Source organism: Cricetulus griseus, chromosome 8, assembly GCF_003668045.3.
Source record: "Cricetulus griseus strain 17A/GY chromosome 8, alternate assembly CriGri-PICRH-1.0, whole genome shotgun sequence".
Taxonomy (NCBI): domain Eukaryota; kingdom Metazoa; phylum Chordata; class Mammalia; order Rodentia; family Cricetidae; genus Cricetulus; species Cricetulus griseus.
Genome location: NC_048601.1, coordinates 13,998,064 through 14,023,198, shown reverse-complemented (window position 1 = coordinate 14,023,198; position 25,135 = coordinate 13,998,064). Strand labels below are relative to the sequence as shown.

Genomic DNA, 25,135 nt, shown 5'->3' with positions numbered 1-25,135 from the left:
GCGGAACTGTGGAGAGCCTCTGCCACTCTCGGGGATCGCCCCTGCGTTGCAAAGTGCCCCCCACCATTGAATCCTTGGCTGTCCAGAGCCGCAGACCCGGGCAGGGAAGAACTGGGGGAAATGTGGATTTTTTTTGGGGGGGCGTGATGGGTTAGATTGGGGGGCCGTGGACATTCATCTGTGGGAGGCAGCAGGTAGTTGGCCTTTCAGGCCACTGTATGTGTGCCCACCGCCCTGGCCGCACCGAACGACCTTTCCTAGGCACCCGGGAGCTCTGCCTTCGCCATTGCACCATCGTCGCCAGAAGACACCGATTGCTCTTGTAGCGCTCTGGACTAAAAGGTGTTTTGTTTAGAAGTTCATTTAGGATCCCTGATCTGTTTTTCAAAGTACGGATTCTTTCTCATTTGCCATCTTTCACCTGAGCCACACCCTATGCCTGCCACCCCCTCCTTCCTGGCTAAAAAAATAAGGCAAAAAAAAAAAAAAAAATCTTGCAAACGACGCTGCGGGAGGAAGGGGTCCAGGAGCCTGGTTAGACATCTATGGGGTCGCCTCTCTGGTTTCACTCGCGTGGGGCTGGGAAAGGGTGGGGTCCTCCACACACGGATCTCGGAGAACCGAAAGTGCACTTTTTTCCACGTAAACTCAAGTCTTAAGTCCCTATGGCCTCCATCCAAGTCCCAGACTTGTCATGCGTGGGTACTCAGAGCAGAGACAGGAACTAGAAAATAGAAAACCTTAAAAAAAATAAAATAAAATCCTTATCCATGTTTTGGGCGCGAAACCTCGACGCGCCTCTAAAAAGAACGTTAAGAGAAAGGCCGGGAGAAGGGAGCGCGGTTCGGGCGCCGGCCGGGGGATTGCATCATTTGCAGCTCCCCCTCCAGAACACGGGCTGCGAACCGCAGCCACCATCATGGCGCTCGGGTCTGGCCGCGCTTCCCGCGTCCCGGAGGTCCAGGCCGTGGCCAGCGAGCTTCGATAGAAGCGTTTGCAAAACATGGTCCCCGGCCGCGGAGCGCCGCTCTCTCGCCCCCTCCTTCCCTTTGTGTGCGTGTGCGTGCGTACGTGTATTTGCTAGTATGCGTGTGTCATGTGTGCATGCAGAGGGAGAAGTTGAAGACTCTCTCTCTCTCTCTCTCTCTCTCTCTCTCTCTCTCTCTCTCTCTCTCTCTCTCTCTCTCTCTCTCTCTCTCCCTCCTCTCCCCCCTCCAGTCCCCGTCCACCCCCCCCCCACCCCGGGTCCCAAGCTGGTGGTTGTAAACTTGATTGGCATTGGCTGCGCCCACTGATCCCTGCACCGAGTCCACTGAAGATTTAAGGTGGATCTGAGAGGCTGCAGCTGCAGGCGGAGCCTCGCTCTTAACTTAGTTTTGGAAGAAAAAACCCCCAAACCGTGCGCTCGCTGCGTTTTACGAATCTTTCGGTCCCCAGGTCCGCGGGTCCCCGCCCAGCCCGCCGCGCTTCCCCCGCCCACCTTCCCCTGATTCCCCATTGGCCCGCGCGTGCAGTTTGAATTTTTTTTTTGTTGTTTTGTTTTTGGTTGCTTGTTTTCTTGTTAAAAAAAAAAAAAAAAAACAGTACCGTAGATCATGTGATGAGACTTACTTGGGCAGCCTGAGGTAGGGTGCTTTAGCTGGTTTGGTTGAAGGCGGTAGGGAGCAGGATGGGCGGAGCTTTCTGTTCCAAAAGTTACACCCCCCCACCCCCCCGCCCCGCAAGTGCCGTTGACAGAGTGCAGGCGGGAAGCTTCGGCTGGGGTAGAGATGTAGCATCAAACATTCATGGATGTCCAGGGAGCGCGGGCCCATAGGATGCTGGCCAGAGGTACTAGGAAGGCGCAGGAGCCGGACGAGGATGCATCTTCTTTCCCTGCCTTGGAAAGGTAGACTGGAGAGGGTGGGAGAGGGTAGGTAGCCTGGAAATGAATATTTCCCCATCAAGGAAATAAACCAAATACAAGGTGTGTCTATAGGCTATATATGGAGCAAGACGGTGTTATTTCCAGGCATTAGAATGTCAAAGTCCATCACGATAAAGGCAGTCGGTGTCATTTTCTTCTTTCTTTCTTTCTTTTTTCTTTTCTTTTTTTTTTTGTCTTAAAGAAAATAAAACAAAAACCAAACCCCAACAAACTCTTATTTTGTGTTTTTGAGCGAGGATGAGATAGGGGATATAAAATCCCTTTGATTTCTGGGTCTGAAAATTCATTGGAAAGAGTATGTTAAAATTTAGGACGATTTGTGTGGTAGCACAAGCTTTTAAACGTTTGTAATAATTAAAAGGTGTCCCCACAGCAGTCTTTCTATTAATGAAGTCAGCATACACATACCTTTTTTTCTTTGCTTTTCTTCCTTCCCCTTTTCTTTCTTTAAAAAAAAAAAAAAATTGCCCGATGTCTTCTTTAGGCTGTTTTAGCTATATGCCAAGCCCTGGCCTCTCCACAGATCCTAAACCAGTGTACCTTGTTTTTAGTTTTTAGCTACACCATTGTGGACTGGCCAGACAAACCCCTTAATTCTCCCAGCCCACTAAGCTCTGTGACCCCATCATAAACCAACCTACCTGAGCTTTTCTCTAAGCTGTATTCATTGACTCTGTCAGTGGTGCACTGGCCACTTCTGCCTTTCAGAGGACCCCCCTAATCAGAATGGGCAATCCATAAGGGAAAATGTGTCAACATAAGGAAGAACTTTACCGTGTAAGGACGATCTGGTCTCAGGAGACAGTCCTCCATCTTGAGTGCGAATCAAACTCTGGATGTTCCCCTGATGGGGTGTTATAGATAAGATTCAGATAGCAAATGACTGTGCAAACTGGTTGTGAAGCTGGAGCTTGGCACGGTGAAGCACACCTGTAATCTGAGCACTTGGTGGGTGGAGGCTGGAGGATCCGGAGTTCAAGACCAGCCTTGCCTACATAGAGAATTTGAGGTCCGCCTGGGTTGCATGTGACCCTCAGATACACAAAGGTCCAAATAGAAATGGTCATCAATAATACCCCACTGGGCATGGTGGGGCATTCATTTAATCCTAGTACTCACGAGGCAGGTGGATCTCTATGAGGTCCAGGCCAAAAAATAAAAAATAATTTAAAAGAGTCTTTCTCCCTACCTCCACCCCTTGTATGAAGTCTTGCTGGCTTTGAACTCCTGGGCTCAGTGGACCGCTGACTTTAATCTACTGTCTAGGTGTGTCCATAGGTGGGTGTTACTGCACCCACCCTAACTTTTTGGTTAAAAGGAGGCCTTAAACTCCGGCTCTGTAACAGCTAAGTAGAAATCTACCAACATCTAGGTCTTGGCAGGGAGGGTGTTGCTTGGTGGGTTAAGTGCTTGCTCCAAGAGCATGAGGACCTGAATTTGGATTCCCAGAACCTGTTTTAAAAGCCAGCATTGGCAGTGCACACTTTTAATCCCAGAGCTGGTGAGCCGACAGAGAAAAGTAGATTCTTGAGTCACAGTGACATCCATGCTAGCTAGCATAGTGAGCTCCAGGTTCACTGAGATGACAGGTAATAAAAGATGCCAGTGATGACCTCTGACCTCCACATGGGCATGCATGGATGCATGCACACAGGACACACGTATACACACAAAAGACTCTACTAGTGAATGAACACCTACAATTTAGTCTTTAAACAGTATTAGGTTTGAGCCAAATTTTTGGCACATGTTACTGCTGACAGTGGTCCCGGAGGACAGGAATGGAGTAGAAAAAGTACTGCATATTAATGCCTTGACTGTTCTAATATCACAGCACTGTGCATTACTCACATTTGAGGTGCTACTGGTGTAAACAAGTCAAGTGTGCAGCCAAATATACCGCCATACAATTACGTACAGCACCTGATAATCATAAATGACTGTTACTGGCTTGTGCATTTATCACAGTGAAGTTTCTATTGTATGCTTTCATCTTAGGGTGTATCCCTGCTTAGATACGAGTATGAAGTTAACTGTGAAAGAGTCTCAAGTCAGTCCTTCAGAATGCATTATTGTCATCGTAAGAGACAACCGTTCTAGGCATGTCACTGCCCCTAACCGTCTTCCAGGAAGACCGCATAAAAGGTGGAGGCAAAAGATGTCACATCAGTTACATTTTTTTAGTGCCTGGATAGAAGCCAGAGCCTTGTGTATGGTAGGCAAGCACGCTAAAATTCAGTGGATCTTAGGCTGGCCTTGAACTTAGCAAGTAGCTGACCTACAGCTTGAAGCAATCGCCCTTCCTCAGCCTCCCACATGCTTGTATTACAGAAGCACACCACCACACCTGGTTCAAATAAGGCTGAGTTTGATCCTGTGTAAGCTAATGCATGTGTTTGCAACTTGGCTTTGAACAATAGCAAAAAAAAAAAAAAAAATGTTTTTAAAGTGGTTTTTTTGTTGTTGTTTGGTTTGTTTTTTTTTGTTTTTTGTTTTATGTGCTTTGGTGCTTTGCCATGGCTGTCAGGTCCCCTGGAACTGGAGTTACAGACAGTTGTGAGCAGTCATGTGGGTCCTGGGAATTGAACCTGGGTCCTCTGGAAGAACAAGCAGTGTTCTTAACCACTGAACCATCTCCCCAGTCCCAAATGTTTTTTAAAGTAAGTAAATTAAAACAGAAGGGCTGATGATATAGGTAGAGCGCTTACCTAGCATGAGCAGGCCCTAGCTATGATCCCCAGTTCTATGTAAACCTGGTGCACGCCTGTCATCCCAGCACTCAGGAGGCAGAGGCCGGAGAACCAAACATTCAAGGTCATCTTCAGCTACAAAGCAAGTTACTAGGCCAGCCTGGCCTATAGAGACATCCCAAAGTGAAACAACACAACACAACCACCAAACAACAAACAAAAATGACCTCACAGATTAAGCACATAAGAAAAGAATATTTTAAAATATCTATACAATGTGTTCTAAGCTAGATCTTACTGCAAGAGTTCAAAAAGGCTTTGTTTTGCTGTTGATGTTGTTTTTTTAAAGGCAGGCATAGTGGCACATGCTGGTAAACCTAGCACTTTGGAGGTGAAGCTCAAAGTCATTCATACACACTGAGTCTGAGGGCAGCCTGGGTTACATAGTTGGAGAAAAAATAAAAAAAGTAAAAAGTAAAAAAAAAAAAAATTAATGTTATAAAATAGCCAGTATATTGTAGAAGTTAATTTATTATTTAAGAAAGAAATTGTTTAAAATAAATGACATTTAGTCCAATTGTGCAGTGTGTACAAATGCACAGTAATGTGTGTCAGTGATCTCCACATTCATTGTCTGTTACTCACTAATTACCCCAGGGCAACTCTCAGACACGCATGCTCTCGTCTTGGTAAGAGTCCTCTACAGTTACAGCATTTTGTAGTTGTGTTTGTTTTGAGAAAGCCAAGTGACCCTCAAACTACTATGCAGTCGACATGGCCTTACACTTGGTCTTCCTGTCTGCCTCTCAGGGCTGACACTGAAGGCAGAAACTGCCACAACTACCTTCCATCTTGTATCTTTTCTGCAATATTTTTACTCACTGTTTCGTATACCGTGGAAGCTATTTTCTACAATTTTTTCTTTTCTTTTCTTTTCTTTTCTTTTTTTTTTTTTTTTTTTTACTTTTCTGGGCTTACATGTTTGGATATACAAATATTATTGTTACAATCACTTAAAGTATGCGGTCTAGGACAAGCTGTTCAGATTGCAGGCTAGGAGCTGCAGCCTCTATCCTGAAGCCTAGATGTGCAGCTGGCTCTGCCATCTGTAGTCAGCTCGGTGGCATTCACAGGGTCACAACACATTGGCCAGAAGGTGTCCCTGTGATCAGCAACACATGACTGTATATCTGATGAGCCCGGGCTTGATCACCACAGCTCTCCTGATGTGTGAGGAGAGACAGGCAAGTCCAGCATATTGGGAATAATTAAGGAAACAAACTTTGAAACTCGAACTCGTCATATTTACTACCATCTGAGGGACTAGACACGGTGGGAAGATGTGGGACTCTCGTTCTAGGGTGGGGTCTCTGACAGGTCACCCAGACTGAGGGAAAAGGGAACTGTATTCTTTGACAGGAATACTGACCAAGATGAAGATGATAACCCTCACGGACGCCTTATACTTACCTAACAATAAACTTTGATTATATTGTATCCTTCCCATGACCCTCCAGAGCTAGGGATCCAACCCCAGCCTTGTGCATGCTAGGCAAGTTCTCCACCACTGAGTCACATCCCCTGCCCCCCTCTTTCATTGTTTCTCCCTCCCTTGCTCTATCCTTACTTGTTTTATTTTTTTTCCTCCAGTCTCTGATGTACGCAGGCCCACATTATTTATATAAATGCAGACTATGGTTTCATTTCTGGTGAGAGCAATCCTTTTGCTCTGTTTTCTTACCCCCTTCCAGAAATTTTCCAGCTTCCTCTGTCCTTTATGGATTTAAATTTTCTGGTTCTAATTATTGTTGACATTAAAGAAATAACAGGAGAGGCCAGATGTGTGTGGCACACACCTGTGGTTCTAGCACGTTCGTTCGAGGCAGAACCACGAGGGTCAGAAGTTCAAGGTCATCCTCAGCTTTGCAGTGAGTTGGAGCCCAATCCAAGCCACAGGAGACTCTTGTTTTGAAAATAAAAGAAAAAAGAAAGAGAAAAAGAAAATAGGAGAGAAAGAAAGGGCCAGGCAGTAACGGTGGAAGAATCGCCCATGGACAAGGCTCTGGATTTGAAGCCTAGCTGCACAAATATAAAATGGGATCCTTACCTCACATTTTTCACTGGGATAAATTCTTGAAGAATCAGAAAGAATGTAGTAGAGGGGCCTGCAAGTTAGCTGAGTAGGTAAAGAGACTTACAGAGCAAAACCTGAGTTCGATCTTGAAACCCCTGTACAGGTGGAAGGAGAGAACCAAATTCACAAACTTGTCTTCTGTCTTCCACACATGTCACGTCATGCACCTTCAACCCCCCTCTCTCTCTTACACACACACACTGAATTATTTAAAACTGGAAGAAAAGAAATGAGTATAAAAATATGAAATCATAAATATATACAAGGAAACCTGAGAGAATTTTTAAAAATTATGTGTTGTGTAGGGTGTGTGGCCTATGTACGTGTGTGTGTGTGTGTGTGTGTGTGTGTGTGTGTGTGTGTGTGTGTGTATGTGGTTGAGGTCTGATGTCTTTCATTCATCATTTTCCACCTTATTATTATTATTTTTTTTAGCTCTCATACTGAATCTGAAATTCATCAATTAGGATGGGCTGGCTGGTCATTGCATTTCAGGGATCTGCCCTTTTTGGACTGTGCTCTTGCATGGCTCCCGGGGATCCAACACAGGTCTTCCTTCCCATTTTACAGGCACTTTACCAACTGAGCCATCAGCCAAGCCCCCAGGGAAGATTTTTGAAAATTAAATATCAGAATGGGGAAGGTATTTCTAAATATGATAGAAAAGCATAAAATTCATAAAATAAAATAACAATATATTTGATGGCATAAAATTAAAATTTCTAATTAATTTTTTTCAGTGTAGAATGCACCCTTAAGCAAAGTTAAAAAAACAAATAAGATTATGGTGATTGCACAGTAATGTGAATGAAAAAAATTTTTAAAGATTGTTGGGTGGATAACTGTTTTGCCCTCTTGCATGTATATAGATTAAGTACATTACTGGTGCCCCTAGGCGAGAAGACATCATTAGTTCTCCTGGAATTGAATTTACTGAACTTTGTAAGTCCCCATATGAATGCTGGGAACAGAACTTGGGTCCTCTGTAAGAACAGCAAATGCTCTTAACTATTGAGACATCTCTTCAGTCCCAATAACGTGAATATACTTAATGCCAATGAACTGTGCTCTTAAAAAATAATTTCAAAGTGGGGCGGTGGTAGTGCATGCCTTTAGTTCCAGCATTCGGGAGGCAGAGGAAGGCAGATAGATCTCTGTGAGTTTGAGACCAATCTGGTCTACAAGAGTTTCAGGAAAGCCTCCAAAGCCACAGAGAAACCCTGTCTCAAAAAAAAAAAAAAAAAAAAAAAAAAAAGGGGCTGGAGAGATGGCTCAGTGGTTAAGAGCACTGACTCTTCTTCCTGATGTCCTGAGTTCAATTCCCAGCACCCACATAGCAGCTCACAACTGCCTCTAACTCCAGTTCCAGAGGATCCAATACCCTCACACAGACATACATACAAGTAGAACACCAATGCTTGTGAAGTAAAAAAGAAATAATAAATAAAAAATCAATAAAATAAAAAATAATTTTTTTGTTTGTTTTTGTTTTTTCGAGACAGGGTCTCTCTGTGGCTTTGGAGGCTGTCCTGGAACTAGCTCTAACAGACCAGGCTAGTCTCGAACTCACAGAGATCTATCTGCCTCTGCCTCCCGAGTGCTGGGATTAAAGACTTGCGCCACCACTGCCCGGCTTATAAAATAATAATTTTAAATTATTAAATTCAAGCTATGTTTAATCACACACTCAGAAAAATAAAGTGCACAGAGGTCAGGCTGGAGAGATGGCTCAGTGGTTAAGAGCACTGGCTGCTGCTCTTGCAAAGGACAAGAACTGAGTTCCTACCACCTGTGTCAGGCAGCTCAACCTGTAACTCCAGCTCCAGGCCCTCTTCTACCTATTCAGATATCCATGTTCACATGTGCACATAGAGATGTAGAGACACACATGCAGACATAACTAAAAATGAATTACGTGTTAGAAAAATAAATCCACAAATTGTATTAGAAAATTAAAATTTGTTTATGTTCTATCTAAAAAGAACTTTGTACCATTCAGATAACTGGTACAGTGGTTTGATTTCAAGCTCTGACTGCTTGGGTTTGAGTCCCAGTTACTTAACTATTTTTTGTTTGTTTTTTTTTGGGGGGGGGGCTGATTTGTTTTGTGACTGGGTTTCATGTAGCTCAGGCTGACCTCAAACCCACTATGTAGCTGAGGGTAGCCTCCACCACCTAACTTTGAGCAACCATTTTGAGGCTATGTGTGGGAAAATGTCTGTAGACCTGGTACTGGGGAGGTGGAGACCTAGGATCAGGAGTTTGAGGGCATCCTTGTCTATATGAGTAGTTTAGGGCCAGCTTAGTGTGTGTGAGACCTTATCGAACTGTCTCCACCCAATGGGCTAATTAATATGTGTGCAGTACTTAGCATAACACCTGGGATATAGTAAATAATAACAGATATTTATAAATAATATAAACAATGACACTCCCCTGGTCTTCTTTTCTTTTTAAAAATTGTTTTCTTACAGTACCTATAGCCAGAACTTTGCTAATGTTGTGCATATATTTTCTCTTTCTCTTTACTGATTTTCTTTCTTTCTTCCTTCCTTTCTTTCTTCCTTCCTTCCTTTCTTTTTTTTAAGATTGTCTTATGTAGAGTAGACAGGCCTTGAATTACTGATCCTCCACGTGTCTGTCTCCAAGTGTTTGGATTACAGACCAATGTCTCCATGCCAGTATTCCTTTTCATATTCTCTCTCTCTGTCTCTCTCCATCTTTCTGTCTCTGTCTCTCTCTCCTTCCCTCCCTCCCCCTCTTCCTCCCTTTCTCCTTTTGGTTTTGGAAACAGGGTCACCCCTGCCCTCAAACTCATGGTGACACTCCTGCTTCTATCTTCTGAACTCTGGATTACAGATGTGAGCCACCTTGCCCATGTCTATTTTCATAGTTTTTAATAATTGCCTTTATTATCTTTAAGAAAAACAAAATTTTGCTGTTAGTATTCCACTTTATTGTGGGTTGTTGTTGTTGTTTTGTTTTTTTCAATATGGGTCTTGCTATGTAACCTTGGCTAGCCTGGAATTCACTATGCTGGCCTTGAACGGTGGTCCCCTTGCCTTAGCCTCCAGAGTGCTTGGATCACATGTATAGGCTACCACATCTGGCTTTTTTATTAGGTAAGTTCTGTTTCTCTATTTATGTGGAGAAAGAGCGTTGCTCTGTAGTCCAATCTGAACTCAAGGTGATCTTCCTGACTTAGCTTCCTCAGTGTTGGAATTATAGGCATACACCATCATGCCTGGCCGAAAAACAAATGTCTAAAATTGACATTCAGTAAAGAGAATCAATATACCACAAAAATGGCTGAAATGGCATATTTTATGTTTTTTTTCCCTGAGATTAACACAATTTAAAAAATTCGGCATTTGTTGGATTTAAGGTCATCCTTAGTGATTTCTGAAATGGTCTAGCATAGGTTTATTTGTAGCAATGAGTAACTCAGTAATTCACCCAATACGAAGACAATATTGAAGTAGAAAAGGGTTGGGACCCATATATCAAAGTGGTAATTCATTAGCTGGTAATAGTCATACCTGTCTGTGATCCAGCACTGGGAGACTGGGGCAGAAAGGATGATGGATTTGAGACAGCTCTTGCTACACAGTGAGGTCCTGACTCAAACAAACAAAGGGACAGAAAGACCATTGCTGTGTGTGGTAGTGCCTGCTAGGAATCCCAGAACCCCAGAGGTGAAGGCAGGGGTTCAATTATAGGCCAGTTTCTGCAACATTGAGTTGGAGGCCAGTATCCACACGGCCATGTCTTACTCCACAACCACCAACAGAAAAATTAAAACCACCCCCAAAACAAAACCAACAAAAACCAGGGAAATCTCAAACAAACCAACCCCCCACTAACAAAAGACTGAGCTCTCACGTACACACACACACACACACACACACACACACACACCATAAAGTTTAAGTAAATTGAGTCAGAAACGGCAACCCCCAAAGCAAACGTGGCTATTTTTGAGTTTCGCTGTTACTTCTCTCCAAGGCTCAGTGACTTCTCCAGCGTCACTGGTGACCAAGGAAGCAAGGAGATTGTGCTGTGGCATCTGTGAATAACTCAGAGTTAGAGTCAGGAAAAGAGCCCTAGCTGCAAAATATCAAAGCCTTGGCTTAGTGGTGTCACCTACTTTACTGTAGATGCCCCAGGCGCCCCTGCAGTCCTCAGCTGCCTCTCACAAGCCAGCCATCCTTCTTCTAATGCTGTTCCCTACCGGGAACCTGAGTCATTTGCCTTCAAACTGTAATCTCCTTTTAAAGTTGCAAGTAGCTTTTTTTGTTGTTGTTTTGTTTCAAGCAGTTACCCAGGTTCAGGCCACAACACTCAGTTAAAGTGTCATCTGTTAAATTTATTTCATGACATGTGAAATGTCACATCAGTGGAGAAAGACTATTATACAATTGGTGGTGGTCAGTGATAGCAAACTTGGGGAAAATGTTAAATCCCTTCTATCCACATACGTATACATACACCATTCACACATACACACACACCACACACATATACATACATGTACACACACATACACACACACCACACACATATACATACATATACACACACATACACACACACCACACACATATACATACATATACACACACATACACACACACCACACACATATACACACACCACACACATATACATACATGTACACACACATACACACACACCACACACATATACACACACCACACACATATACACACACCACACACATATACACACACCACACACATATACATACATGTACACACACATACATACACACCACATACACATTTATACATATATCCACACACATATATACAACACACACATACATGTCACATACATAGCACCACACATACATACACATAACACACACATATACATACACATATACACATAAACACACAGAGCACACACGCATATATATGTGCATACACACGAATGCACAAATATATACAATTATATGCACATAGCACACACATTCTTACACACTGCTGGTTTAAAATGTATATTCTTTGTTTTGCTATTTTTTTTTTTACAAATTTACCTTTTGGAGAATAAACAGATGTATTTTCTAGAATGCTCTTGTACTGTTATATATTAAATTTCTTTTGAGACAAAAAAGTCACTGAGCAAAACATTTAATCCTGGGTATGGTGCTTCATTCTTGCAGTCCTCCCACTTAGGAAACAGAGACAGGGAGATTGCCAAGTGTTTTGAAGTTAGCCTAAGTTTCATCACAAGACTCTGTCTTCTTCTTCTTCTTCTTCTTCTTCTTCTTCTTCTTCTTCTTCTTCTTCTTCTTCCTCTTCTTCTTCTTTAAATCATGTGTATGTGTCTGTGTGAGAGTGTATGCCACATGTGTACGGTTGCCGGTACAGGACAAATGAGAGAGTCTGTAACTCTGCAGCTGGGGTTACAGGTGGTTGTGAGCCACTTGCGTGGGTGCTAGGAACGAAATACTGGGTGCTGTGTAAGAGCAGTAAGCACTCAACCACCGGGCTGTTTTCTAGCTTCAAGACTCCGTTGTATTTAAGATTACAGAACGTACAAGAATGATAGTGTAGACATTAAAACACACCCGGTAGGACTGGGGTGTAGCTCAGTGGGGAGAGGTGTGCTTGTGTATTCACTGAGAAGCAAAAGCGTGAAGCACACCCTTAGTAGTTTTGATTTATTAGAATTTGGCCCTGTTGTATGAGCACAAAAAACAGTCAGAGCAATCTTTATGGAATGAAACATTCTGGCGGGAAATTTAGGGTTCCTATGTAAGCATAAAATTGCCTAGAACTGTGGTTCTCAACCTGTGCGTCTCCATCCCTTTGGCAAACCTCTATCTTCAGAAATATTTCGATTACGATTCATAATAGTAGTAAAATCACAGTTACGCAGTAGCAACGGAAATAATTTTATGGTTGGGGGTCACAACAACAAGACGGACTGTATTAAAGGGTCATGGCATTAGGAAGGCTGAGAACCACTGGCCTGGAAGGTTCCCTAAGATGTCAGTCAATACTTCCCTCTCTTTCCCTGTCTTCTCTCTCCCTTCCCATCTCCTCAGGCTCTAACTCTGTAGTCCAACCTGATTTCGAATTCTATGTAGCCCAAGATGACTGTGAAGTAGTAGCAATTCTCCTGCCTCAGCCCTAAGTGCTTGGATGCTTGGATTACAGTTACAAGCCACCAACCGCACTTTGCTCCCAAAACCTTCCCTAACTTGTACCTGAGCCTGCTCTGCCCAGATCCTCCTGCAGCAGCGGGCCAGCGGGCCTCTAGCACTCATCTTGTTTCCTCATCCTCGCTTCCAGGTGATGGGGTGAGGGGGGAGCGGGGTTGTTCTTTTTCCCCTTTCAAAGGTGTAGATTTTTTTCTTTTTTTAACTTCAGAGCTTTATTGGGCAGGACAGAGGGCCACACTTCTGCCTGCCCACTCTGAAACTTTTAAATTGGTATTACTGTGAGATTCCCTAGAAATCCCCGTCATGCTCTCCATCGCAGTTTGAAGGGAATGCAACCAGGAAAGCTTACAGCTTCCTCCCTTAAACACCGGCAGCATTATTTACAGTTCCCCTTTACACTGCAGGTAAAAATCGCACTGGAATTTATTACTAAGCCCACGTTCCCTTCTTAAATGTCTTGCTACACATTTCCACTGTTCCACGGTCCCCATGACTTCTCGTTCCCAATTTCCTGTTGTATGCAATGTCTTCATCCTTCTTTGGATTTTTTTTTTTTCTGTCCCTAGAGTTAATCTTGGCTGAGGTTCTCTTCCCATTTTTTCTGGACCTCAAGCGCCCAGCACTGGAATCTCTGAGCCTCCCTTCAGAGAGAGCCTTTCTCACTTGCTGTCTCCTCGGCTGCACGAGGCTGGGGACTCTCACTCTGTCCTCCAGACCTCCAGCACGATCTTTCCCCACTGACTTTGTCCCTAGACACAGACTTCTTGGCTCCATCATTTGGGTTCAGCAGCCTCGTCTCCTCAGAGATCTTCTTTTCATCCGTCTTTATCCCAAGTTTCTCTGACGAAGTCTGGGCTGTTCTTCATCTGTTTTTTTTTTTTTTTTTTTCCGGTATTGGAGCTAGGGACATCTCTGATCTGGAGTGACTGAATCTTCTACGCTGGCTTCTACTTCCATTTTCCTGATGTTGCTATCTGCTCTTCCACAGGATCAGTTCTGTTTGACGTGATTCCCAGGTTTTTCATTTTCACAGGCTCAGGTGACCTGTGTATCTGGAAGCAGCCCTCTGATTCTTAGGTGTGAACTTTTCTTCCTTCCTTCTTTCCTTCCTTCCTTCCTTCCTTCCTTCCTTCCTTCCTTCCTTCCCTCCCTCCCTCCCTCCCTCCCTCCCTCCCTCCTTCCTTCCTTCCTTCCTTCCTTCCTTTCTGAGACAGGGTTTTTCTGTGGCTCTGGAGGCTGCCCTGGAATTTGGTCTGTAGACCAAACTGGTCTCGAACTCACAGAGATCGGCCTGCCTCTGCCTCCTGAGTGCTGGGATTAAAGGCGTGCGCCACCGGCTGGGTGTAAGCTTTTCATTGCTTCTTGCTTTGGTGGCACATCTCAGCAGCCCCCTGGTTCTTGAAACACTTCGCGATCTCTTGCAGACTTCCTCTTGGGGACAGGGAAGCATTGCTCAAAGGCACAGATCTTACCGGGCTGTCAATGGAACACAGGGGATGGTACCCCGGGGCAGGGGTACCAACAGTATACTAACTAGTTGGCAGAAGCGTGAGGCAGTGGGTGACATTGCTTCTGTAGTCTGGAAACAGAGAGTGATGATGGTGTTTGGCGCACTTTCTCCTTCTTATTTAATCTGGGACTCTGGTCCTCCATGGGGCTAGTGCCACTCACATTTAGGATGGTGTTGTGTGACAAAACTTTTCCTAGGGAGATGCAACACACACATCCACTCACCCCCAGATAGGGAACCCATAAGAAGACCAAAGTACAGATAACACCCAAGTCCAACTTGGGGAGTTTTATTGGGGTTACTTACAGGAATATGCACGAGGGGATCACATACAGGAGCAGAAACAATGCAAAGACAGCTCATCACCAAACTCTCACCCCAGCACTGGTGACAGCTCACAGAGCTGGAAACAGGTGGCTCAACAGGTTGGAGAGCGTCCTTCTGGTGCCTCATTGTCTAAACCTCTTCCAGGCAGCTCAGGGGATGTCTGCTTCTTCCAGGCAGCTGGTCTGTTTTCAGAGTCTTCTTTGTAGTTCTGAGAGGGATTCTCAGCTTTTATTGCTTCGGGCAATTATTATTTATTATTCTGACAGGGAGTGGCACAGTGAATCTTGTTGGTTTCAGGGACTTCCTGAAGCTCTTTTGAGTTGTTTATAATCCTTCTTAAAAACAAAACAAAAGGAAACAAAAACTTCCCCCTGGGTGTTGGTGGCACATGCCTTTAATCATAGCAGAAGCAGATGGATCTCTGTGAGTTCGAGGCCAGCCTGGTCTACAGAGAGAGTGCCAGGAAAGGGTCCAAAGCTACACAGAGAAACCCTGTCTCGAAAAACGAAAACCAAACCAACCAACCAAACAAAAACTTCCTGCATGATGGAATATTTCAATCTAAGTGGAAACCAGAGAGAGAGAGAGAGAGAGAGAGAGAGAGAGAGAGAGAGAGAGAGAGAGAGAGAGACTCTTAGGTGTGTAATGGTTCCTCTTAATAGTCAGCTCAACAGAATCTAGAACCTCCTGGGAGATGGACTTCTGGGCGTGCCTCTGGGTAATTATCTTCTGTTAATTGGTGTGGGACTACAAGGCACCATTCTCTTGGCCGAGGATCTTGGGCTGTGTCAGAGTAAAGAAACGGATCTCAGCACTAGCACGCATGTATTCACTGCTGTCTGTCCCTGACTGAATGGAGTGTGACCAGCAGACTCAGTCTCTTGCCTTTGGGACTTCCCTTGTATGATATTCTATATAGCTTGGAACTCTGAGCTAAACAAAAAACATTTCTCCTTCAAGTTGCTTTAGTTACGGTATTTTATCACGGCAACAGGAAGTAAACCAAGACAAGATTCTAGATCTTGTCTAGTTGGCAGCGTATATACATGTGTGTGTACATATGTGTATGCATATCTTACTTACTGATTTATTTATTTTTAAATTGAAACAAAGTCTCTCTGTACTGGCTGGCCTGGAACTCACAGAAATCCATTTCCCCCTGCCTCCTAAGCATTGGGATTAAAGGTGTGCACTACTACTCCTGGTTTTATTATATAATTTTTAAACATTTATTTCTGTGTGTGTGCACATGCAGGGGAGATCAGAGGGCAACTTTCAGGAGTCAGTTCTCTCTTTCCACCATGGGAGTCCCAGGGATCAAACTCAGGAGGTCAGGCTTAGTGGCCAGTGCCTTTACCCTCTGAGCTCTCTCAATGGCCCTGAAGTTGGCAGTATTAACTATTAAACAAAGTCTCATGTAGCCCAAACCAGCCTCAAACTCCCCACATAGCCAAAGATGACCTTGAACTCCTGATCCTCCTGCCTCAACCCCCAAATTCTGGGATTACAGGTAGGTACTACCATTTCCAATCTTAGGAACGAATTTTTTTTTTTTTTCTATACAGTGTCTTTTCACTATGTATGCTAGTTGACCTGGAACTTGCTATATAGATCAGGCTGACTTCAAACTTCCTCTTCCTCTCCAATTCTGTGATTAAAGGAGGGTACCATCATATCTAGATGTTAGGGATGGATTTTCTTTAAGGTACCTGTTTTTGTTTTTGTTTTGTTTTTTTAAAATTTATTTATTTTTGTTAACACAGTTTGGACTGGAGAAAGATTTTAGATTTTTTAGCTCCTATATCTTTGCTCAGTTAGACACCACGATTTGGGCCTCAAACTGTCAAAGCGTGAAACTGAAGTTCTGAGGCCCCTTTATAGCATTTATCCTTTAGAAGTCTTACCTAATTCTCTGTAGTAATTACATTCCTGTCCATCTCCTGCAGCGGACTGGAGCCTGTGAGTACAATACACTAGTCATGTTGGCGATAGCAGTCTGACCTGAGAGTGGTTGCAAAATGAAGCAATGTTTGGCTCTTTTAAGCCATCAAGTTATAGTGTTGCATGATTTTCTTTTTTGAATAAGATCATATATGTTAATTGCTCATCCTAGACCATGGCACTATTGTTTTTCCTTTGACTCCTGTGAATATGTGGTTTGTGGCCAAAAATTAGGAACTTAGCTTTCTTGGAAAATAACCTGATCTATGTCCGTGGAATGCATGATGCCGACAAGGAAATTGGAATCCCGGGACTGTAGCCAGAAGGAACCTATAAGTCATCTTGTCTAATGTCCCTGCAGGAAATCACAAATTAGAATTTTCTCATCTGTAAATGGAAAGATTGGGTGAGTGACCTCGTGCACCCAAAACTCTGTGACCTAGCTCAGGTCAGCCAAGTGCAGAGTGGCAGCTAAAGACTGGCCAGCTAATGGAAATGTGAAACGAATTTCCCTGTACAGTGTTCTGAGTAACTCACAGAGGCAGGAACTAGTCTCGCAGGCGGCATCTCCGGGTGTGCCAGCTGCCAAAGATCAGGAATATGAGTTTGGGGATAATGTTCCCTGTAAGATCCCATGTGGTAATAAGATGGAAGAGGCTCAGTTTTCTGTGGTTTGTTAAGGCATCCCCGAGTTAATGGGCATGATAGTTATACCTCCTTATGTGCCATGGAAACCAAACACATGACACACCCCTCTTCACTCATCTGCAAATGTAATGCTATCTGTTGTTAAATAGAAAAATGAAGAAAAGAAAATCTAGAAATGCCCCGAGCATGCTGGAAATGGGGCAGGAGAGGCAGGGGTGAGTCAGCCTGAGCTACACAAGGAGTTTGAAAGCAACGGGGGCCACATGAGACCTTGTCTTAAGAAACTAAAACAGGGCCGTGGAGATTGCTCCACAGGTAAAGGCTGCTGTCAACCCCGACAACCAGAGTTTGATCCCTGGAACCCACATGGTAGAAAAAGAGCACTGAGTCCTCTGACTGCCACATGCTCGGCTGTGGCTTGTGTGCACACTCACATGTGTTGCCCATACCCAATAAAGAAGTAAATGGAATAAATACTTTAGAAGGAAATTGTGATATTAATTACTGTGTGTGTGTGTTTGTTTGTATGTATACTTGTGCATGCATATGGAAGCCAGAGGTTGGAGTTGAGTATCTTCCTCATTCACTCTCCAGCTTATTTTTGAGATAGTCTTTCACTGAACCTGGAACTGCTCGGCAGATGAGCATCTTGAACTTTTTCTTTAAAGATTTATTTATATTTTTATGTGGGTGTTTGGCCACATGTATGTCTGTACACCACATGTGTGCAGTGTCCCTGGGGACCGGAAAAGGGCATCAGAATCCTTTGGAACTGGAGTTACTTATGTTGTTAGTTACCATGTGGGTGCTGGAACCTGGGTCCTCTGCGATAGCAACAAGTGCTCTTAACCACTGAGCCATCTCTCCAATCCAAAACCTCTATTTTTATTTTTAAAATGATGTCTGTGTAGCCAGGCAGTGGTGGCGCACGCCTTTAATTCCAGCACTCCAGGAGGCAGAGGCAGGTGGATCTCTGTGAGTTCAAGGTCAGCTTGTTCTACAGAGTGAGTTCCAGGACAGCCAGAGCTACTCCGAGAAACCCAGTCTAGAAAAACAAACAAAAAATATGTCTATGTATGTGTATGTTTGCTCATGTATATGTTGTGCCCTCAGAGGTCAAAAGAGTGTGTCAGGACCCCTGGAGATAGAGTTATAGGTGGTGGGAGCTGCCTCACGTGGGTGGGTGCTGGGTTCTTTGTAAGAGCTGTATGTGATCGTAATTACAGAGCCATCTCACTAGGCCCCAGACCTCGAACTTCTGATCCTTCCTCCTTCACCTCCCAAGTATGAGATAATGAGCATATACTGCTACGCCCAGCTCAGCTGTGTCTTTATCTTTCCTCAATATGTTGCTCAGCACTCTCTCTCTCTCTCTCTCTCTCTCTCTCTCTCTCTCTCACACACACACACACACACACACACTATTAAAAAGAAAAGAAAAACTATAGGATGGCGTGCTTGGATCATCAGAGCACACAATAGTCATAGTGATGTGATTTAGGTTTTCCAAGAGAGATATCCCAGCGAGGCTGGAGGCTGGAACTGCAGCTCAGTGGTAGAGGGCTTGCTTAGCATACATAAACCCTAGGTTCCGCTGCCAGCATGGAAGGGAGAGAGAAAGGCCGGCTTGGGTTACATAGACTCCTTCTAAAGTCAGCATGCTGAGTCAGAGGCCTCAGGAGGTGGACCTCATAGTGGCTACTGCTCCACCCAGTTACTGGCTTTAGCAGGAGTTCCCTTTTTATCGTCATAATAAGTGGCCGCTTGTGCTATTTTAGGTTCAATTGGCGTTTTTCTCTTTGACTGTGTAAGCAAATAGCCTTCTGATGAAACCAAGACTCATTTTCTTTAAAGAACTGAGCATTAAAAAAATTAAGGAGGGCGGTGGTGGCTATGCTTTAATCCCAGCACTTGGGAGGCAGAGGCAGGTGGATCTCTGAGTTCGAGGCCAGCCTGGTCTACAGAGTGAGTTCTAGGACAGCCTCCAAAGCCACAGAGAAACCGTCTCAAAAAACTAAAAACCAAACCAAAACAAAATACTTGATTGATTAATTAATTAGTGTGTGTGTGTGTGCGCGTGTGTGTGTGTGTGTGTGTGTGTGTGTGTGTGTGTGCACATGTGCTCATGAGCACATGCCACAGCAAATGTGTAAAGGTCAGAGGACAACATTTGACCCGTCCCTCGGGCCCAGTTATTCAGGGTCTAAAGGGGGGCTGCCTGAAAGAGTCATGGGCGAGAGAAAGGAAGGAAGTTCCAGTTCTAGGGTTTTGGACTCGGGTTGCCAGGCTTGGCAGCAAGCCCCTTTAACTATTGAGCCATCCTATAGGCTCTCAGCATTTTTGCTGTTGTTGTTGTTGTTGTTTTATTTCCATGTTGTTTTAAATTGTTTTTATTTATTTCATGTATGTGTTTGCCTACACATATGTTATATTCACCACATGCATGTAGAGGTCAGAAGAGGGTGCCGGACACCCTTGAACTGGAGTTATGGATGGTTGTGAGTTACATGAGTGCTGGGAATCAAATCCAGCTCATTTGAAAGAGCAACAAGAGCTCTTAACCACGGAGCCACCTCTCTAGCCCCTATGTCTGTGTTTCCTGAGATAAGGTCGAATGTAGCTCAGGTTGGTTTTAAATTACCTCGGCAGCAGAGGCTGGCCTTGCAGTCCTAATCCTCCTGCCTCTGTCTCCCAGAGGCTGGCCTTGAAATCCTGACCCTCCGTCTCCGTCTCTCAGAGGCTGTATTTGTAGGCGGGAGCCATCGTATCCACAGTCATTTTTTTCTTCTAATTTTTATCTCCTAATTTCTTATCGCCTATTTTTTTTTTCTTGTCTTAAAATTATTAGCATTATCAGTTTTCAGACTGTTACCCAGGCTGGTCTTCTGCTTTGCTCCTCTTGGTTCAGTCTCCCAGAGTGCTGCGATTAAAGGTGTTTGCTACCATCTCCTGCTATTTCTTTATTACTTTAGCTTTGTAAGAGGCTTCAGATGGGGACATGATAAAAATGAGCAGCAACCCAGGGATTTTTTTGTGTTGTTGTTTTGTTATTTTGGAACTTGAAGATTAGCAAAGAGAGCCCTCTGCTGGCTGAGGTGGAATAGTACTAGGGTTGGTCAGTGGCCAGGCCAAAGGCCACCATGGGTGTTACCTATCTTTGGGTTTCTCATTTAGCAAATTGATGCTGTTCTATTTATTTCTTCGGCTTTCAACTCAGGTTTGTTTGGAGCTCGTGAAAGTGATCTGTAACCCCCAACCCAGTCTCCCCGGCCATTCATGTGTAGCTGAGGGTGGCCCTGAACGTCCTGTCTCCCTGCAGTATTAGGGCTCCAGGTGCGCACCCCCATTCCAGTCTTAGGCAGTGCTAGGCGAGCACGCTACTAACGGAGCTGCATCCTCAGTCTCCTATTGTTTATTTTTTTAATATTTTTTTGGGAAAGGGCGGTTCTTGTTGGATATGGGAGCTCACACCCGTAGTTCCATCCACTTTGATACGGAGGATTGCTATGGATTTGAGGCCAGCCTGGGCAACATAGTGAGTTATAAGCCAGCCTGGGCTACAGAGTAAGACTCCCATGTCAAAACAAAACAAAACGAAACAACATCAGGACCAAAGAAGAGCTGATCGTGGTGGTGGTACCCATATTTAACCCTAGCATTTGGGAGGTGGAGGCGGGAGTTTATCCTCAGCTACATAGTGAGCTCAAGATCCATTCTCAAAAGAGAGAAAGGAAACAGTTAAAAGGCTAATCGTTTATACCTCTTGAAAAGAATAACTCTCAGCTCTGCGCTGAAATAACTCCTACATCTTATCATCTTTGTCTCCCTTTTCTGCTCCCCTCCACTGCCCTGTGTTCCTTGTTCCATGTCCCCATTCCCTGCCCCCCCACTCTTCTGTTCCCCCACTGTGCTGCCGCCCCCCACGGCCCTGTGTCCTTGGATCCATCCCCCCTCCCCGTCTCTGTCACCCCACCCCCACCACTGCCCTGCCTCCCTTCCTAAAGAAGACGAAATAAAACCAATCTTCATTCAAAAGAGTAGTGCTGATGGAAAGTGAGCCGGAGGTTAGTGGCTGCTTATCTCCGGGATCCCGAACGGAATGCCAGGGCTGGGGCCCATTGGTGCCACACACCTGAGAAGCACTGGACTTCCTGCTGATGGCCCTGGCTGCTTCGTTGACCGTGGGAAAGAGGGCTCACAATGGAGGAGTGATGGGTTGGTTATCTAGAGGAGAAAAGGGGCTCTCCTGGGACCTTGGGTGGAGCATTGATAACAATGAGTTTCTCTTGTGTACTTGGACTGAGCACTTGACCCAATTACATTTTTTTCCCCTGAAACAAAAATCTTATATAGGTCAGGCTGGCCTAGAACTCTTGATCCTCCTGTTTCTAAAGATGACAGGCATGTGCCACCCCTCACTCCCGGCTGGTGTCTGTCTGAATAATCTTTATTATTATTATTATTATTATTATTATTATTATTATTATTATTATTAAAATTTGAGACAGGGTCTCACTATGTAGCCCCGACTGTAGACCAGGCTGTCCTTGAACTCACAGAGACCCACTTGCCTCTGTACCCTTAGAGCTGGGATTAAAGGCCGTGTGCCACCAAGCCTGACTCTTTGCTTAAGAGCATCTTTTTTTTCTGGAACAAATTAATACATGTGAAGAGCTAAGTAAAAGTCCTGCATGAAATAATAGTTATGTTGTATTCAATATTTTATTACATTGTTTCTGTAGAATATGATACACTCTCTATCCAGGAGCAGAGGACTAGTGTGTGTGAGCCAGTGTGTTTGTGGGTACTTTTGTGGAGGCTAGAGGTAGCTATCAGGTGTCTTCCTTCATTGCTCTATACCAGGGGTTGGCAACCTGTGGGCCATGAACTGGCCGGCTAACCTTCACCGCCAAAACTATTTACATTGTGATTCACGACAGTAGCAACACTACAGTTATGAAGTAACAACAAAAATCATTTTATGATTGGGAGTCACCACAACATGAGGACTGTATTAAAGGGGTCATAGCTTAGGAAGGTTGAGAACTATTGCTCTACATTTTATTTATTTATGTATTTTAAAGATTTTATTTATTTATTATGTATATACAACATTCTGCTTCCATGTATATCTGCACACCAGAAGACGGCACCAGATCTCATAACGGATGGTTGTGAGCCACCATGTGGTTGCTGGGAATTGAACTCAGGACCCCTGGAAGAGCAGATGGTGCTCTTAGCCTCTGAGCCATCTCTCCAGCCCTCTAGACTTTATTTTTAAACCGTGGTCTCCCATTGAACCTGGAGCTCTCCGGCTGTCTAAAAGGGCGGGTCAGTGGGCTGTGGGATCCTCCTGTTTCTGTCTCTCGACACTGAGGTTACAGGTGTGCTTCACCATACATGAGGCACAGGGCATCAAGCCCAGGACTTCATATACACTGGCCAATCCCTCTGCCAGCCAAGCTGTGTTCCGAGCCCTGAAGTAGCACTGTCTGTGAGAAGTAGCATTGCGCCGTCACGTCTCTGCTCTGTGCAGATAGCTTCCACTTGTACTTCCTCTTTAGAGGTTATACAACATCCTTCTAGGAAGCCCCCGTGGCTGCATGCCCCACACAAGCACCTGGGTCCATGCGTCAGCCGCCTGGCAGCTTCTGCACCAACTTAGGTGATCTTTTTTCTCCGTTCTCTAAATTACTTTGAAGCTGGGCATGGCTTATACACCGCTGATGCCAACACTTGGGAGGTGAGGGCCAAGGTCAGCCGGGGTCACATGAGATCCTGTTTCAAAAATAATAAAGGGCTGGGAGATGGCTCAAAGTGTAAAATAGCTGCCCCGTAAGCACAAGCACTGGAACTTGGATTCCCAACACTCAAGTAAAAAACTGGGCTCCCTGGCATGTGCCTGAAAGTCCCCTGCCAGGTAGGCAGAAACAGGCAGATCTCTAGAACTCACTGGCCCACCAGCCTAACAGAACTGGTGAGCTCCAGGTTCAGAGAGACTATCTCAAAAACTAAGATGGAGGGCTGTTGAGATGGCTCAGTAGGTAAAGATGCTTGCTGAGTAAGCTTGGTGGCTCGAGTTCGATCCTGGGAACCCACATAAAGATGCTAGGAGAGATCTCCTTTGGGCTTCACGGGAGTGCCGTGGCGCTCACACACACGTCACGCACATTGCTATTACAATAGTAATAAGTACAATTTAGAAATATATACAAAAGGCAAGATGAGGAAGACACCACACACACACACACACACACACACACACACACACACTGCAAAGTAAAAGTTTTGTGGGTTTACGTTAACTTTGAACGTATCAAAAGTTGCCTCTTACTGTACCTGCCCTTACTTTCTTGGTGTAACACGGTACATTTTACTGCAGGTGCAGTCTCTTAATCCAACAGGTGAAATATTTAATTCTAGGGATTTCAGATACTATAGTGAGCCATATTTTACTTTATTACCCCCCCCACCCCGGGCTGGGGATCAGACTTTGGGCCTTATACATACTAGATATACACTTGGTACTGATCACTTATACACCCAGCCCCTAATTATACAGTTTTATAAAACAAAGTGCCCTTGTAAGAGTTTGAAACTACACCTTCAGTTTTCAATATTAGCATACTGTTTGTATACTGTATATTGTATATTATACATTGTAGTATACAGTATATTGTATGCTGTTTGTTTGCTTATTTATTTATTTATTTATGAACGGGGCCTCATATGGCCCAGGGTGGCCTCAAACTCATGATGTAGCCAAGAATGACCTTGAACTCCTAACCCTGCTTCCACCTCTAAAGTGCCAGGATAACAGGTTGGTGGCAATACTCTCAGCTTCATTGTTTGTTGTTTTGAGTCGGGGTCTTGCTACATAGCTTAGGGTGGCCTGGAACTCTCTATGTAGCCTGCTTGAAAGCAGACTCTTTCCACATCTGCTTGCAGGGATCTGGGATTACAGGCTTAGGGTACCATGCTGGGCTACACTGTTGATGTTTGCTGAAGTTTTGTGAGTGATAAAGTGTCTCCCTCTGTTGTTTCCACACAGTCATATTTGGGGCAGATGAGTAGCTCAGCAAGTAAAGGATGGCCCGGGGTCAATTCTCAGGACCTACGTGGTAGAAAGGGAGCTGACTCCTGTAGGTTTCCCTCTGACCTCCACACATGCCTTGGCACGCATGCACCCCCCACACATATGCAAATAATAAATGGGTAAAAACTTTTCTTTTTTCTTTCTTTCTTTCTTTTTTTTTTTTCATTTTTGGTTACTTAGGGGCTGTTCACAATGTATGCTGGACCATGGTGAGTCCTGAGGTGGTCACAACAGAAGCTTGCCTTGGGCCCATCTGTCTCCTGCTGCTGTCCACAAGATGGAGAAGGCGGAAGCAACCTGAGGAGGCCTCTTTGTCTGTAAGGATAGAAGGTCCATTGTGGAGGGGAGAGATACAGGAGCTATATAGGCGAGGCTCTACCAGCCCTGCATCTCTTATCTCCAGAATTCTTTTACAGAAAAGAAAAATAAACTTTTATCTGGTTTACGCCACCACTGTTTCTGGCCTCTGTTACTAGCTGCCAAATGGAAATCTTAACTGATAGAGAAGTCCTTGAGAGACTTGAACGTGGGACGGGATTCTGCCCATTTGGTGGCTCTGCAGGGGTGGATTTGGGGGAGTGGAGCATCCTGGAGGGCACATGGAGGTAAAGATGGCTTGGCAGGTGGGGCAGACAGTGAGAAAACACCTCTCAAGGGTCACTGATTTTCTTT

At 44.5% G+C, this 25,135-nt stretch overlaps 1 long non-coding RNA gene across 1 annotated transcript; it reads left to right on the top strand.

Moving 5' to 3' along the window:
• Positions 1-1,703: 1,703 nt before the first annotated feature.
• On the top strand, positions 1,704-24,913 carry LOC113837115. The gene is made up of 2 exons (XR_003487782.1): positions 1,704-1,888; positions 24,644-24,913. It is a non-coding gene; the product is annotated as an uncharacterized LOC113837115 (long non-coding RNA).
• Positions 24,914-25,135: the final 222 nt, after the last annotated feature.